The sequence below is a fragment of the Bufo gargarizans genome, chromosome 1, assembly GCF_014858855.1.
Source record: "Bufo gargarizans isolate SCDJY-AF-19 chromosome 1, ASM1485885v1, whole genome shotgun sequence".
Classification (NCBI taxonomy): Eukaryota; Metazoa; Chordata; class Amphibia; order Anura; family Bufonidae; genus Bufo; species Bufo gargarizans.
The window spans coordinates 728,428,293-728,446,167 of NC_058080.1; positions in this window are offsets into that span (position 1 = coordinate 728,428,293).

Here is a 17,875-nt window from a genome sequence, read left to right on the forward strand (position 1 = left end):
TCAACCTGGGGATGGTCCAGTGCCTGTATGAAGCACGGCTGGCTGCCTCGGAGATTGCTGACTCCGGGATAGACATTGAGTCTTCAATGTCAGACACGTGGGACATGGTATCGGGAAGGATGGCCCTCGTTTGAGCTGGATCCTGTTGGGAGGATCTAAATTGAAATGACAAAACTCATGCAAATAACCCCACGAAAATTTTTTTATTTTTTTTTCTTACCTGGAGTCAAGAGGAATGGGGGTGGAAAAAAAGGGGAACCTGGGAGTAAGCGAAAGCCCGGGAAAATTCACGAAGAGGGTGAGACCTCGCAACCGCAACCTGGGATTTGTAAGCGAGGCAGAATTTAACAGGTACCTGCGTGAAGAGGTACGCCGAACAATATTTCTGAAAACGGAACTTACGCAGATGATGATCAGGAAGAACGAGACCTGAATGAGGGAAGAAAAATGACAACCTGAGCGGGCCAGGAATTAACGAGAGTGATGGATTGTGCAGAAAGATCGGACTGAAGACCCCGGGGTATGCCGGGAGATGGTTGCTGGAGAAAAAGAAAATGGTACCATGGCCGAGAGGCCCCCACGAAGCCGGAAAACGAGTTGGCCTGAGCGTGTCGGGTAATGAAAGGAGCATGAGCTGCTCGACAGGTGACTTGGAACGGTTGGGTCCCGTAAACGAGACCGAAAGCCGAGATGCCCCTGGTGACGAGGCCTCAGCTGGGTGTCAACGTGGAATTTTACCATAGTGGCCGCCAGCGAGGCGACATGACCCGCGCATGATGGCGACGGAGAGCCAACGGGACCCAAATGAGAGAGGTGAAGAGCATGTTGAAGCCGAAAAAAGTGTGACAGGACAGTGGGGAGGGAGTTGACATGGGTGGACAAGGACGGGTGAAGGACCTTGACAGGACGACTGGAAAACATTGAGTGATAGTGGGAGAGTCAGGCAAACGGCCCTGAAAATCCGTGCGGATCGTGAAGGAGACAAACTGAGCCTGACAAGCAAGGGGACATGACGAAACCTGACCGTATCGGGCGCCCGGACATGAAGGGTAACAGAACATGAAGAGAAAGCTGAAAAAACAGGTGACAGGACACGAGAAAACCTGAACCTAAAAGGTGACAGGACACGAAATGACCCTGAAAGTGTCAGGTGAGAAGGCACGAACGAACCTGAACGTATCAGGCGGCAGGACATGAAACGAACCTGAACGTGTCAGGTGGCAGGACATGAAGCGAACCTGAACGTATCAGGTGGCAGGACACGAAACGAACCTGAACGTATCAGGTGGCAGGACATGAAACGAACCTGAACGTATCAGGTGACAGGACCCGAACAGAACCTGAGAAGACATGGAGACAGGACACGAGAGAGAACATGAACGTATCTGGAGGCGGGACACGAGGCGAACCTGAATGGATCAGGTGACAGGACATTAAGAGAACCTGAACGGATCAGGTGACAGGACACGAAGAGAACCTGAACGGATCAGGGTGACAGGACACGAAGAGAACCTGAACGGATCTGGGTGACAGGACACGAAGAGAACCTGAACGGATCAGGGTGACAGGACACGAAGAGAACCTGAACGGATCAGGTGACAGGACACGAAGAGAACCTGAACGGATCAGGTGACGGGACACAAAGAGAACCTGAACGGATCAGGTGACGGGACACAAAGAGAACCTGAACGGGTCAGGTGACAGGACACGAAGAGAACCCGGCACTCTGCTGCGTGTGCGTGTCTGGGTGCAGCCCCTCCGGGGTGGGTGAGGGCTGCTCCTCTGAGGAGTGATGGCGTGCTCCGGTGGTCACTGACCCTGCCGGAGACTGCCTGGCCCGTCAGGAGAGTTGTTCCTGGCAAAAAGGTGTGTGAACGTGGATTGAAAGAACGTGCAGGGAGGAAGCAATGGATGCACATTTTCACAGTCCCTGTGCAGTATTGGACCGCACAGCGCCCCCTGTAGGCCGCTTCGGGCTAGGAGGAGGAGCTTGTGTGGCCGGCGCGCGTCTCCGTAGCACGCTGCCGCTTGGTCAGATTATGTCATGTGCAGAAAACAGCTCATAATGGGAGAATATGCAATATAATACAAGTTTATTATGATTACTTGGGCAGGCCCTGCCGCGGGGACGGCGAAAAAACCCCCGCTGCTGCCCGCGGCCCCCCCGGCGCCCAGCTGCGGTGGCCACTTGAACCGAGGATGGCGCACTCGAGTCTGACGAGGGTGCCGGACGTGGGAGGGACCGGGCGGGAATCAGCAGGGGCTGCCAGGATGGCCATGCGGAGGGAGCTTGGTGAGCGAGGGGGGGTCATGAGGCTGGGGCCGGCCGGCCGGACGTACCGACGGGCGGCAGTACGAAACCGGGCCCGAGTCGCTTACCACGGAGATGAAAGACGCCGCCGCCGCTGCTCGTCTACACAGGGAAGGCCGGAACCGGAAGGCTCACCCGGATGACGTCACCGAAACACGAGATGTGCACCACGCGATGCCGACGTCTGATGTATGCAGCGAGGGAAGGTTAAGTACCCTATGCCCCTCCCACAAATGCAGGCTGGAAAACCAGCCTGCTGTACATATATATATACAGTACAGACCAAAAGTTTGGACACACCTTCTCATTCAAAGAGTTTTCTTTATTTTCCTGACTATGAAAATTGTAGATTCACGCTGAAGGCATCAAAACTATGAATTAACACATGTGGAATTATATACATAACAAAAAAGTGTGAAACAACTGAAAATATGTCATATTCTAGGTTCTTCAAAGTAGCCACCTTTTGCTTTGATTACTGCTTTGCACACTCTTGGCATTCTCTTGATGAGCTTCAAGAGGTAGTCACCTGAAATGGTCTTCCAACAGTGTTGAATGAGTTCCCAGAGATGCTTAGCACCATCTCGATTGGGTTCAGGTAAGGTGACTGTGGAGGCCAGGTCATCTGGCGCAGCACCCATCACTCTCCTTCATGGTCAAATAGCCCTTACACAGCCTGGAGGTGTGTTTGGGGTCATTGTCCTGTTGAAACATAAATGATGATCCAACTAAACGCAAACCGGATGGAATAGCATGCCGCTGCAAGATGCTGTGGTAGCCATGCTGGTTCAGTATGCCTTCAATTTTGAATAAATCCCCAACAGTGGCACCAGCAAAGCACCCCCACACCATCACACTTCCTCCTCCATGCTTCACGGTGGGAACCAGGCATGTAGAGTCCATCCGTTCACCTTTTCTGCGTCGCACAAAGACACAGTGGTTGGAACCAAAGATCTCAAATTTGGACTCATCAGACCAAAGCACAGATTTCCATTGGTCTAATGTCCATTCCTTGTGTTCTTTAGCCCAAACAAGTCTCTTCTGCTTGTTGCCAGTCCTTAGCAGTGGTTTCCTAGCAGATATTCTACCATGAAGGCCTGATTCACACAGTCTCCTCTTAACAGTTGTTCTAGAGATGTGTCTGCTGCTAGAACTCTGTGTGGCATTGACCTGGTCTCTAATCTGAGCTGCTGTTAACCTGCGATTTCTGAGGCTGGTGACTCGGATGAACTTATCCTCCGCAGCAGAGGTGAATCTTGGTCTTCCTTTCCTGGGGCGGTCCGCATGTGAGCCAGTTTCTTTGTAGTGCTTGATGGTTTTTGTGACTGCACTTGGGGACACTTTCAAAGTTTTCCCAATTTTTCGGACTGACTGACCTTCATTTCTTAAAGTAATGATGGCCCCTCGTTTTTCTTTACTTAGCTGCTTTTTTCTTGCCATAATACAAATTCTAACAGTCTATTCAGTAGGACTATCAGCTGTGTATCCACCTGACTTCTCCACAACGCAACTGATGGTCCCAACCCCATTTATAAGGCAAGAAATCCCACTTATTAAACCTGACAGGGCACACCTGTCAAGTGAAAACCATTTCAGGTGACTACCTCTTGAAGCTAATCAAGAGAATGCCAAGAGTGTGCAAAGCAGTAATCAAAGCAAAAGGTGGCTACTTTGAAGAACCTAGAATATGACATATTTTCAGTTGTTTCACACTTTTTTGTTATGTATACAATTCCACATGTGTTAATTCATAGTTTTGATGCCTTCAGTGTGAATCTACAATTTTCATAGTCATGAAAATAAAGAAAACTCTTTGAATGAGAAGGTGTGTCCAAACTTTTGGTCTGTACTGTATATATATAAAAACACATGACACGGCACAGCGTCAAGAAAATGTGTGTTTATTCAACCAAAAGCGACGTTTCAGTCCACACAATGGGACCTTTCTCAAGCAGTGACAAAAGTGAATGGTGCCAATTACATATACAAACTCAGGTGATTATTTAATGAAAACTATTAATAATTGAATTAGATTTAATGTGTTTGATTTGTATTGTGTCTAAACATAAAAAATAATGTAAAAATATTCAATAATATACAAGTATCCATACTGTTAAGAGATTATTAACTTCCATTAAAACATGTGAATTCATATTATCTCCTTAATTCATCACAATTCCAGATTTAAAAAATATGTCAAAAAACAATTTTGTCATTAAAATATCCGGTGTATCGATTAAAAACATAATGGAGGGGGCCAAAAACTAACCAGCATGGATCCAATATAGTGTTCCGTATGGTTAACAGCACATGTTGGCGCATTGCTTCCGTATTACATAACGCATGTGATGCAATAATGTGATCGCATCGAAGGAGGAACACACACAGGCCGCTAGTGTCATTAGACAGGGAGTTCACATGATAACAGATCACGCAAACGCAAACTGAGCCACAAACGCATCCTGTCTATGCAGTCACATGATAGCAAACCTTGGAAATGATAAGAATAAGGCCTCATGCACACGACCATAGTTCGGGTCTGCATCCGAGCCGCAGTTTTTGCGGCTCAGGTGCGGACCCATTCACTTCAATGGGGCTGCAAAAGATGCGGACAGCACACAAATTTGCTCCGTTCTGTGGCCCGCCCAAAAAATATAGCATTTTTTATTCTTGTCCAATTGCGGAAGGCACACGGGTGGCTTCTGTTTTTTACGGATCCGCGGTTTGCGGACTGCAAAAAATGGAACGGTCGTGCAGTGATGGTCAGTTGCCAGTGTTCGGCAGCCCTTCGCCAGGTCTGAAATCAAATGCCGTCACCGGGAGCAGGCAGTTCCGATAACAGCCGCCAGGGGACTTAATCGGGCTGTTCTCGGAACTGCCTGCTCCCGGTGACTGCATTTGATTTAAGACCGGCTCCCGGCACAGGTAAGGGCTTACCTGTGCATCGCCGGACGGGTGAGTCTAAATGTCAGACATGTCGTAGTTTTATTCCGGCAGCCTCTCGCCGTGCGCTGCCGTGCCTCGCCGGAACTCTGCCCCCATTATAGTCAATAGGGACGGACCTGGAGTCCGGAGGCACACGGTCACTAGCGGCAGGACGGATCCGGCAGGTCGGATCCATCCTGCCGGATCCGTCAGGCTGTACACCCGACGGAACAGCCTGCTGGAGGTCGGTGCCGCTAGTGTAAAAGTAGCCATAGTTGTGAAGAAGTAAAATCAAATAAAAATGCATTTATAGATTTATACATGTGGCAATAATGCTCCATTCCCAAAACAGGATTTCCACACGGATGAGTATAACGTCAGTCACACCCAACCATGTGGAAAGGTCAACATGGAAGTCAGGCATCCTGTTCAGGACGACAGACAACACCATGTTCGAACCTAAATCCTGATTAAAACAAACAAGAAAATTATAAAATAATAAAATTTGATTAGGGTCCTCAATCAGTCTTGTATAATGTGAACTGCCCAAGACCTTTTGAAAAGGGAAGCCCACATGCGGTCCCCACCTAGTTTTAGTAAGAACCATACCAGGGCCGCCGAAAACCGAAGTAAAGCAAAATTATAACAGATAAAATAAATTTTAAAAAAAGTTTTTTGAGGAATGAAGCATAACACTGCTTGATTGTATTTTATTAAACATGTAAATATTGACAATACATGATGAACAAAGCACATGCGCAAAAAATTAACCATGCACACGAGTTTAAGAGAATTCTAATACTTGATAGTTGATAAAGTCAAAGGGCGAATAAGTGGTCCATGATGGTAGTCCTCAGCAGGATCAGGACAGACAGCAGCATCAGGTAATTGTTAAGGGTATAGTATAATGCCTACATATAGCTAGACGAAACTCAGCAGGAGCAGGACAGACTGCAGCAGGTAAATGGTAACGCTGTAGTGTAAAGCATATACATAGCTGGGCCTAACTCAGCAGGAACAGAACAGACAGCAGCAGGGAATTGGTAACAGTGTAGAATAGGGCATACACATAGCTAGGCCTAATTCAGCAGGAACAGAACAGACAGCAGCAGAGAACTGTTTACCAGCTAATCGATGTAACTCGAGAACACATGTTTCAAAACAGACTACAAACTCTGCTCTGCTGAATGACAGTGTAGGTGCTCCCCGGTGCCTGTCAGCCCCTTCCTGGTGATGTCTGCCCTGGGCTGTGTGACACAACCCCCCGTGTATATCCAGCTAAAGGCTTATTCAGCAGCACGACCTGCGATCGATGATCCGGGCTGCGCAATGGAGGCAGCTGGCGAGGATCCCGACAGCAGCCGGGGACCGTAACAGAGTCAGCACAGAGGGGAACCGATTCCGGCGGCAGAGTCAGGGATACTTCCAGACCAGGACCGAGGCAAGCTGGTTCCTCACTGGCTTCTGTGCTCAGATGGGCAGAGGACGGCTGGGTGCTGCCAATGGCTGGAGCCTGGCATGTGTGTGGCGCTTACCCAAAAACAGAACCAATAACCCTAAAGAAAAGTGGGAGACACACATATAAAATATATGTAATTTATTGAGACATGATCACATAACAAACAATATATGAAACAAAAGGCACAAGTGTACAGGAGGGGGGGGGGGGAGACCTCATGTAAGGAGGTCAGATACAACCTCTCTCCCAAACACCCAACTGGCAGGGAAAAAGATGTCACAGCCCTAGGTATACATCAGCATGAAAATTGTGAGAACTGTAGGTTCACTCAAAGTAACATGTACTGGTATGTATGTTGCATGCACAGAAAGATAAATTAAAAAATCTACAAATAGCACAAGGCAAACTAGCCCACCCAAAAACCTGGGATGGCCGCATAAGATATGCACATAGCCATTGAACTGTACAATACAGACAGAGGCAAGTGTGCCAAGTGCAGGTGGCAATAGAGATATAAAAAGAAATGTAACAACTAACTGAGCAAAACAACAAAACATGTATTACCCATGATATGCTGGACCCAGAGCGTGTGACCAAAAGCTGCACCTCTAGCTGCACTAGACCCCAGTGTAATCTATACATTATATGTGAGTTTTTTCTTATAGATTGGTCTAAATGTGTGTGGCGCTTATCATGTATGGGTTGTGCGACCGTCGGTAACCATGACTCTTCACAGAAAAAAAGGAGGATGAGAGAGCCGCTGCTAAACCACGCCAGTCCTGCTACCCTTTGGCTTGGAGGATTCAGCACATGGCGCGGAAGGCTGCTGCGTTACCGCAGTGTTCTTCTCTAGATTCAATGTGCCTGATAGGGAAACTGAGAGCATACCGGTGTGGGCAGTGTGTGGAGCGCTGTGTGCCAATTGGTATCAAAGAGGTCTATTTTCAAATATGGTTTATGTATGGAGGGCAGTGTCAAGAGATCACACGGAGGAATAAGGGTTACACTATACTAGGTCTGAAACGATTAATCAATTGAATCGAGTTATTCGACACAAAAAGCCAATGTGGTAAAGTTCCCTTGACATTTAAGATATAATGTTCCTACTAATGTTTATGCACTTCTGTTCTAGCGCCCGTTATTCAAACGGGCTTAATGTGTAATATATACATATATATATATATATATATATATATATACAGTACAGACCAAAAGTTTGGACACACCTTCTCATTCAAAGAGTTTCTTTATTTTCATGACCATGAAAATTGTAGATTCACACTGAAGGCATCAAAACTATGAATTAACACATGTGGAATTATATACATAACAAAAAAGTGTGAAACAACTGAAAATATGTCATATTCTAGGTTCTTCAAAGTAGCCACCTTTTGCTTTGATTACTGCTTTGCACACTCTTGGCATTCTCTTGATGAGCTTCAAGAGGTAGTCACCTGAAATGGTTTTCACTTCACAGGTGTGCCCTGTCAGGTTTAATAAGTGGGATTTCTTGCCTTATAAATGGGGTTGGGACCATCAGTTGCGTTGTGGAGAAGTTAGGTGGATACACAGCTGATAATCCTACTGAACAGACTGTTAGAATTTGTATTATGGCAAGAAAAAAGCAGCTAAGTAAAGAAATGAAGGTCAGTCAGTCCGAAAAATTGGGAAAACTTTGAGTGTCCCCAAGTGCAGTCACAAAAACCATCAAGCGCTACAAAGAAACTGGCTCACATGCGGACCGCCCCAGGAAAGGAAGACCAAGAGTCACCTCTGCTGCGGAGGATAAGTTCATCCGAGTCACCAGCCTCAGAAATCGCAGGTTAACAGCAGCTCAGATTAGAGACCAGGTCAATGCCACACAGAGTTCTAGCAGCAGACACATCTCTAGAACAACTGTTAAGAGGAGACTGTGTGAATCAGGCCTTCATGGTAGAATATCAGCTAGGAAACCACTGCTAAGGACAGGCAACAAGCAGAAGAGACTTGTTTGGGCTAAAGAACACAAGGAATGGACATTAGACCAGTGGAAATCTGTGCTTTGGTCTGATGAGTCCAAATTTGAGATCTTTGGTTCCAACCACCGTGTCTTTGTGCAACGCAGAAAAGGTGAACGGATGGACTCTACATGCCTGGTTCCCACCGTGAAGCATGGAGGAGGAGGAGGTGTGATGGTGTGGGGGTGCTTTGCTGGTGACACTGTTGGGGATTTATTCAAAATTGAAGGCATACTGAACCAGCATGGCTACCACAGCATCTTGCAGTGGCATGCTATTCAATCTGGTTTGCGTTTAGTTGGACCATCATTTATTTTTCAACAGGACAATGACCCCTAACACACCTCCAGGCTGTGTAAGGGCTATTTGACCATAAAGGAGAGTGATGGGGTGCTGCGCCAGATGACCCGACCTCCACAGTCACTGGACCTGAACCCAATCGAGATGGTTTGGGGTGAGCTGGACCGCAGAGTAAAGGCAAAAGGGCCAACAAGTGCTAAGCATCTCTGGGAACTCCTTCAAGACTGTTGGAAGACCATTTCAGGTGACTACCTCTTGAAGCTCATCAAGAAAATGCCAAGAGTGTGCAAAGCAGTAATCAAAGCAAAAGGTGGCTACTTTGAAGAACCTAGAATATGACATATTTTCAGTTGCTTCACACTTTTTTGTTATGTATATAATTCCACATGTGTTAATTTATAGTTTTGATGCCTTCAGTGTGAATCTACAATTTTCATAGTCATGAAAATAAAGAAAACTCTTTGAATGAGAAGGTGTGTCCAAACTTTTGGTCTGTACTGTATATATATATGTATTTATATATATTTCTACAATTTGTTAAATAAATGAATAAATAAATAAGAGGTTTAATAAATTATTTTAAAAAAAAAGATAAATAAACTGAAAGATAAAAAAAAAATGGGTCGGCAAAAAATATGTGAAGAAATTCAACAATAGAGAAATATATAAATAGTCATCAATAAATAAATGCATAAATAAATGTATCAATAAATACATTAATAAATTCATCAATACAGAAACATATAAAGTTATCAATAAATAAATATATTAAAAAATTAATCCGTAAATAAATAAAATCATCCAGAAATCTATACAGTTAAAAAAAAAACAATGTTTTGGAGGGAGAGCCAAGGAGAGGGATTGACAAGGGACCCTTCAGCGCCCATGTGGAGGGTGGATTTCCACTGCGTCACGCTGTCCACAATCAGTCTGTGAGATCGCAGACTTTTGTCCTGTTGAAGTTTGGAAAGGGACGCGGTGGTGGTTGGGGAGAGTCGGAAGTTGCTGGCAATTCTATGTACCCTTGGCACAATGTCACTCAACCATGGGTATGTGGTAGGAACTTCTGTACCACAAGGTTGAGGACATGTGCCATGCAGGGCACTTGTGTGAGACTGCCAGCATGGAGGGCGGCGAGGAGGTTGCTGCCATTGTCACAGATAATCATACCTCTTTGGAGCCTTTGGGGTGTCAGCCACTTGTGGACCTGTGCCTGAAGGGCAGCCAGAACATGAGGTCTAGTGTGTCTCCATTCCCCTAAGCTCGCAAGCTGGAGCATGGCCTGGCAGGGGTTGTGCCCCACACTTGCATAGCTACGGGAAAGCTTGCTGGGGGGCTGCGGCGGAGACAGTGGCTTGAGGGAGAGCAGCAGTTCTCCCCTGGAAACCCCGGGGCGGCACCACAAACTGAGATGCCGCCACATCTGATGATCCCTCCCCGGCGCCTCGGAGGGACACCCAATGGGCAGTAAAGCTTACGTAGTGGGGGAGTGGGTATTCATTGTTGGAAGGGGGTGGAGTGGCTGCAGGACAGTGGCAGGAGCTGCTGGCACTGCTACGACCACCCTGCATCTTTTCCCACTCCTGCCAATGGTTGACTCTCAGGTACTGAGTAAGGGCAGTGGTACCCAGCCGAGCAACAGACCTCCCTCTCCTCACCCTGGCATGGCATAGCTGACAGATGGCAATTGTCTGATCGTCTGCTGCCAGGGTGAAGTAAGCCCAAACAGACGACTTAGGCACCGACCTCTTGTCAGATGGGGTGGTGCTGGCTTGCACCTGTTCGGGCTCAGTGCTCACAGGTGGAGCCGGCACCTGCTGCTGCAACTGCTGCCACCTACTGCTGCCATTACCAGTGGAGCCCCTGCCACTGGGCTCCCTGGTGACCTGGCGCACCGTTTGCCTTGGTTGCCTATCTTCATCATCAGTGCTGCTCTCATCTGACAAGGGGGGTGGCATGCATTCAAAATCACCCTCCTCTTCATCGCCTGTAATGTCTGACCCAAGGTCGACCAGTGGTTGACTAATGGGGAACAGCAGACGTGAAGCCCCTGACCTGGCTCCGCTGTCCCCTCGCTGACGCCTGGGTCTGACTAGGTGTAGGGGTTCTGTGGCTGAAACCACCTGCACCAATTGGAAGGGATGTCACTGGGGTACTGACAGGCGGTACCCCCTCCTCCTCCTCCTACATCCCTTCCAAAAGGTCCTGACCATCCGGACCAATCTGTAACTCACTCTCCTGCATTACGACCCCCAAGATGTCCCTCTCACTGTCGCTGTCAAGCAGCATCAGGGTCGATGGGGGCTGGTCCTGCAGAAGGTGGAGAGCTGCTGCTGCTCAAAGCCGGGGTAGAGGACTCTGTGCCACTGGCTTGGGTCACGAATGACACCACTGCCTCTGCGTCCTGAGATGAAATGGGGCGACTGCTACACCCAAAAAAAAAATCACGGATCAGGCAGACGCCCCAGCCACCTGCGCCCGCCCATCCGTGGGTAGAGGAGCCGCCCGGTGCTTATTTTTTCCAATGACAAAACACGCAGACAATAATCCCTCCCTAGCAAACGAAACCCTAAACCACAGACAAAAGACGCAGACAATCCTAGCACACAAAAACCTATACAGAGAACATACACAGATAGTATACACATATTGTAAGAAACGTACTGGTCCGGGCTCCAGGGCACAATCCTCGGCCTCAGCGCAGCCACTCTGGGAGAGATGTGCTGCTGGGCCACGCCCCCTAGTGATGCGACAGCATCCTTAGCAAAAGGATGCAATGCTCTGTTTCTCCCTGCAGACTAGCAGTAGGATGATTGCTCAGCTGCTTTATTCCTGTGTGCTAGTGATTCTGACTAATGGAGCACCAAGTCATGACCTATCAGGTTCTGATCCAGGGACTCGGTGCTCTACTTAAAGCCCTTTCTGGCCATACACCATTGCCAGTGATATTCTCTGACTCACTGGCTGTGTTTCTGGTTCTTTGTTCCTGTGTTTATTGGATTGCTAGTTCCTTTGAGCCCCGTTTGTCTTCTGTCTCTGGTTCAGTACTGCGTTGCAGTAGGCTGCCCCCCCCCCCCGGGAGCGATCGAGTCAAAGTCTTTAGGAATGCCGAATGGTGATGTTATGAACCTAATAGCATTGTGTCACGGTGCTCCTACCTGGATACTGTCGCTCCCAGGGTTGGGCTCCGTAGCAACAAAGGAGTTGTAGTTAGTGGAATAAGTATAGTCCAGACCTGGTGAAGTTTAACAGTTTTACTTAAAAACTGGTGTCATCCAAGCGACATTTGATCTTTCTATTGGCTCCAGCAGGCTGAGGGTAAACTGGTAGTGTAAAGCTAGAGTCTCTCTGTTTCTAGGAGCATAAACTATTGTGTGTGTGTTGGGGAAGGGGGGGGGGGATTTGGCTGCAGCGGTGAGCAGCTCCACTTACGTCATAACAAATGGTCACATGATGCAAGGGGATCCGGTCAGCACCACAGCCAGTGATTGGCTGCGGACGATGTCACACCGATGTTTACAGCAAGAGAGCCCAGTGGAGCATCGCAGAGGAGCCATTTTCTACGCCTAAAACAGTTATAGAAAATGGTAAATGAGAAATGATAAAGCCTGCCGTCCTGTCCCCTTCCACTCACATGCCACAGCCACTTTTTTAGACCTGGCGAAAGCGGGGAAAAGTCGCAGATTGTGGCACCACAATCTGTGCCAGAAATACACCTATATAGGCATATTTCTGTTTATTAAGTGCTTGCTTGCCGAGCCGATCACGTACGTGTATTGGGCAGTCGGGAGAGATGGCTGTTGTCTGAATGAGCGTTTGGTAGACAGCTATGGTAGGTGTATGGGTGTTAGTTCTGTAAAATAAACCTTAGGACAACTATGTGACTCTGATATCCAGGATCCACTCCATCTAAATTGTTTATTACTCACCTGTCCTTCCGTTGAGCACTGCACTATCCCGCTCCGCCAGAAAGCTCTGTCTCCTTCCTCTCCAGCACATTGGTTTGCTATGGCAAGCAGGCGTACACTGATGATGCTATGCCATGTTTTTTTTTTAAACCCAGATCTGGCAGCAGGATCCCACCTGATTATTCAGGAGTTATGCTTGCCTTTTTTGCCATTAGAGTTCAAGATCACTACATCCGCTCTGCTGCACCTGGTTCATCTCCTCTACATCAGCGCTGCATCAAGTTCCACTACCCTGCATCAGCTCTGCTGCATCAAGTTCAATTCCAACACATCAGTCCTGCTGCATCAAGTTAAGCTCCACTATATCATGTTTACTGCACCAAGTTCAACTCCTATACATCAGCCCTGCTGCATCAGATACGCATCCCTACATCAGCCTACTGCATCAAGTTCAGCCTTACTACATTAAGCCTTCTACATGGGTTCCACTTAACTACACCAGCTCTTCTGTACCAAGTTCAGCCCCACTATACCAGCTATGCTGCATTAGTTTCACTACCCTGCATCAGCTCTGCTGCATCAAATTCAATTCCAATACATCAGTCCTACTGCATCAAGTTAAACTCCACTATATCATGTTTACTGCACAAAGTTCAGCTGCTATACATCAGCCCTGCTGCATCAGATACACATCCCTACATCAGCTCTGCTGCATCAAGTTCAGCCTTACTACATCAAGCCTGCTGCATGGGTTCCGCTTAACTACACCAGCTCTGCTGTACCAAGTTTGGCTCCACTGCATCAGCTTTACTGCATAAAGTTCAGGGCCAATACATCAACCCTGATGCATCTAACTCTGTTCCACTGCTCCAGCTCTGTTGCATCAGTTTGCTGCTCCACTACTCCAGACCTGCTACATCTCTGCATCGATTCTTCTACAACGCTACATCAATGCAACTGTAACAGATTAAGGCTACTTTAACATCTGTGGCATGGATTCTGGCAGGCTGTTCGGCATAGAATAGCCTGCCGGAGTTCTCTGATTCCAGCACTGCTGAATGCAAATGGAATGCCTGCCGACTCCATTCTACTCCAACTATAACGGGGTCCAGTGGAGATCCGGCTGCATTCCTGCAAAAATGCCATGAATCGTCCAGGCATAAACAGCTGCACGCTGCTGTTTGCGTCCGGCCAATTCCCAGCATTCTTGCCAGATCAGGCCGCCGGATCTCCGTGCCGCAGATGTGAAGGAAGCCTAAGATGATGGAACCAGAGAAGGACAGCAGACAAGCACAGTTTTTGTTTTTTTAACATTTGACATTTTCGGCTTTTTACTATTCTTTCTGGATTCCAAAAATCCTGCTGGCAATTACGTCAGCAGCAAATCTATAGCATTGATCCCCGCCAAATACTGGAACCATCTCAAAAGATCTGGCCACGTGCCAAATTACACACCAAGCAGAATCCTATCCATAAAAGCCTGAAAACAGAACCGGCTGTTAAGGAAATGAAAAATTCATAGATAAAATGAGGCAAATGTTATTTTTAGGCTTTTTTTTTTGCTTAGTGAGTAAATGATGGACTAATGATGGGATTGATGGGATAATATCAGATAGTGGCACTATGCATAAAGACCATATTATGTGCGCTGGGGGTATAGCAGCCTCAGAAAACTCACTGATAAACCAGGCACATGCCTTGCAGGGCTAGCTAAAGAATGTAATGATTCCTTTCACTTATTGATACATTGCTTCATTGTGGAGAAAAAGTGTTTTTAATTGATATGCAAATGAGCAGTTAAGTGCACTGAGGGTGGGTCCCAGCACCTTTGTGCATCCTTGTTCCTCCTACTTCCTCTGCTAGGCCCACTTTCCTTCTTGATTGAGGTTCCTGCATATGCAATACCCCAGATGACGTATCTGCCATTGTTTATTATATATTGTATTGTCATCTTATGTTTATTGTATTTGGTGTATGCATCAGAATGATAAGGCATGGTGGGCATTAGGAATGAAACTTACCATTTTATTCCTCCCCTCGTGGTGGGAGTGGGCTGGTCCTACTTCCTGTCAGGAGGGGGAGCTCTAGAGAGTTGTAGGGAGTGTTAGCTTAGCAAGCCTGCTAGCCTGGCATGATGGAGCACGTTCATCTGCTTCCGCTCCAAGGGCCTTGGGACTATAGATACAGATTGTCTGTGAAAACCACCACTCCAAGAAGACTACAGGGTCTCAGGCCACAGAAGATCAGCTAGCTAAAGCGTACCAAGTCAGCAGAGTGATCAGAACTACCGCTATACAGAGTCTGCTGCAGGTCAGGGGATAACATGTTAAGACACCCATCACTACAGTTCAGGATAGGCACATTGAAAAGCCTCCATTACATAAGAGGACACCTGTAGCCACAAGTGCTAGGTTATTGCTGTTAGAAAAGGGAGATCCGAATAGAGAGAAGGACTACACTACTGGTGACAGATTTTAAGTGATGGAACATCATGTGACCATGCCATGACATGCCATGTGACATGATTGCTGTCATTGTTTTGCTTAAAGTATGGTTTGTGCTCGGTATTAACCCTTTCTAACCCGGGCCAGTTTTCACCTTCCTGCCCAGACCATTTTTTGCAAATCTAGCAGGTGTCACTTTATGTGGTAATAACTTTGGAATGCTTTTACTTATCCAATCCATTCTGAGATTGTTTTTTCGTGAGCGAGACACATCGAACTTCATGACAGTGGTAAATTTGAGTCAATATATTTTTCCTTTACTTATAAAAAAATCCCAAATATACCAAAAGTTTGAAAAAATTCACAATTTCCTAAATTAGAATTTCTCTACTTTTAAGACAGATAGTAATGCTTCATGAAATAGTTATCAGTCATCATTCCCCATATGTCTACTTTATGTTGGCATCATTTTGTAAATGTCATTTTTTTTTTTTAGGACGTTAGAAGGCTTAAAAGTTTAGAAGCCATTTTTCAAATATTCAAGAAAATTTCTAAAACCATCTTTTAAGCACTAATTCAGATATAAAGTGATTTTGAGGGGCCTACATAATGGAAACCGCCCATAAATGACCCCATTTTAGAAACTACACCCTTCAAATTATTCAAAACTGAGTGTTTCACAAGAATTAAAGGAAATTAGAGACAACATTTCAAAATTTTATTTCTTTTGCAGATTTTTCATGTTAATCAATTTTTGCTTGGAACACAGCAAGGATCAACAGCAAAATAAACCTCAATATGCATTACTCTGAGTCTGCAGTTTACAGAAATACCCAATATGTGGTGGTAAACTGCTGTCGGGGCACATGACAGTGGTCAGAAGGAGAGAAGCGCTATATGGATTATGAAGGCAGATTTTGCTAGAATGGTTTTTGGCACCATTTTCTATTTGAAGAGACCCTGACCGACCCCTACAGTGGAAACCTTAAAAAAGTGACCCAATTTTGGACATACACCCCTTTAAAAATTAATTAACGTGTGTTCTGAGCACTTTGACCCCATAAGCGTTTTACGGAATTTAGAAACACTTAGCTGTGAAAATGAAACATTTCATTTTTTCTAATAAAATGTTGCTTTAGCCCCAAATTTTTCATTTTGACAAGGAGCAACAGGAGAAAAAGCACCCCATAATTTGTTACCCATTTTCTCCTGAATACGGCAACACCCCATATGTGGTAGTAAACTGCTGTGGGGGCACATGGCAGGACTCAGAATGGAAGGCGCGCCACATGGCTTTTGCAATGCAGATTTTGATAGATTGGTTTACTGGCGCCATTGGTTTATTTTTTAAGCAATTGTCTTATGTGGGGGCTCATTTTTTGCAGGATAAGGTGACGTTTTAATTGGAACCAATTTGATTACTCAATATTACGCATTTTGTAAGGCGAGGTGTCAAAAAATGACTGTTGTGGCATAGTTTTTATTTATTTATTTTTACAGAGTTCACCTCACCGGGTAGGTAATGTGATATTTTTATAGGGCAGGTTATTTTGGACACGGCGATACCTAATATGCCAAGTATTTTTATTTTCCTTAAGTTTTACACAGTAAAAGCATTTTTGACAAGAAAAATATCATTTTTTGTTGCCATTTTCTGAGAGCCATATTTTTTTTTACTTTTTGAGCGATGGTTTTAGGTAGGATTTGATTGGTTCCATTTTGGGAGACATATGACTTTTTTAATGTGGTATTACACTTTTTGTAAGGCAATGTGAAAAAAAATGGCTGTTTTGTCATAGTTTTGTATTTTTTACAGCATTCACCTGAGGGGGCATCTCATGTGATATTTTTATAGAGCAGGTTGTTACAGATGTGGCGATACCAAATGTGTTTATTATTTTTATTTTTGTTAAGTTTTACACAGAAAAAGCATTTTTGAAAAGAATAAAATCTTGCTTTTGTTTTGCCATTTTCTGAGAGCCATATTTTTTTAATTTTTTGAGCTATGGTCTAAGCAAGGGTCAAATTTTTTGCGGAATCAGATGACGCTTTGATTGAAAAGAATGCTTTTTTTTTTTACTTGAAACTTTTTTTTATTTTTATTATTATGCAAAACTCTTTTTTTTTTACTTTTTTCCCCCCTAACCTTTGGGGGTCTGATCCCCTCTCCAATGCATTACAATACATGCATTTACTGTTAGTGTATTACACTGTGTAATATACTTACAGCTTTCCCGTTGCTCCTTTCTGTGGCCCCGCAAAAATTATGAGACATGTCCTATTCTTGTCCGTTTTGCGGAAAAGAATAGGCATTTCTATAATGGGCCTCCTGTTCCATTACGCAAATTGCGGAAGACACACGGGCGGCATCCGTGTTTTGTGAATCCGCAATTTGCGGACCGCAAAACACAATACAGTCGTGTGAACAAGCCCTAACAGGGAAGGCAGCAACGATGCCTAAGGAAGGCATCGGGCTGCCGTTGCAGCCATCGGGTCCCCGTCGCAGCATCACGGGGACCTAATAGGGACTG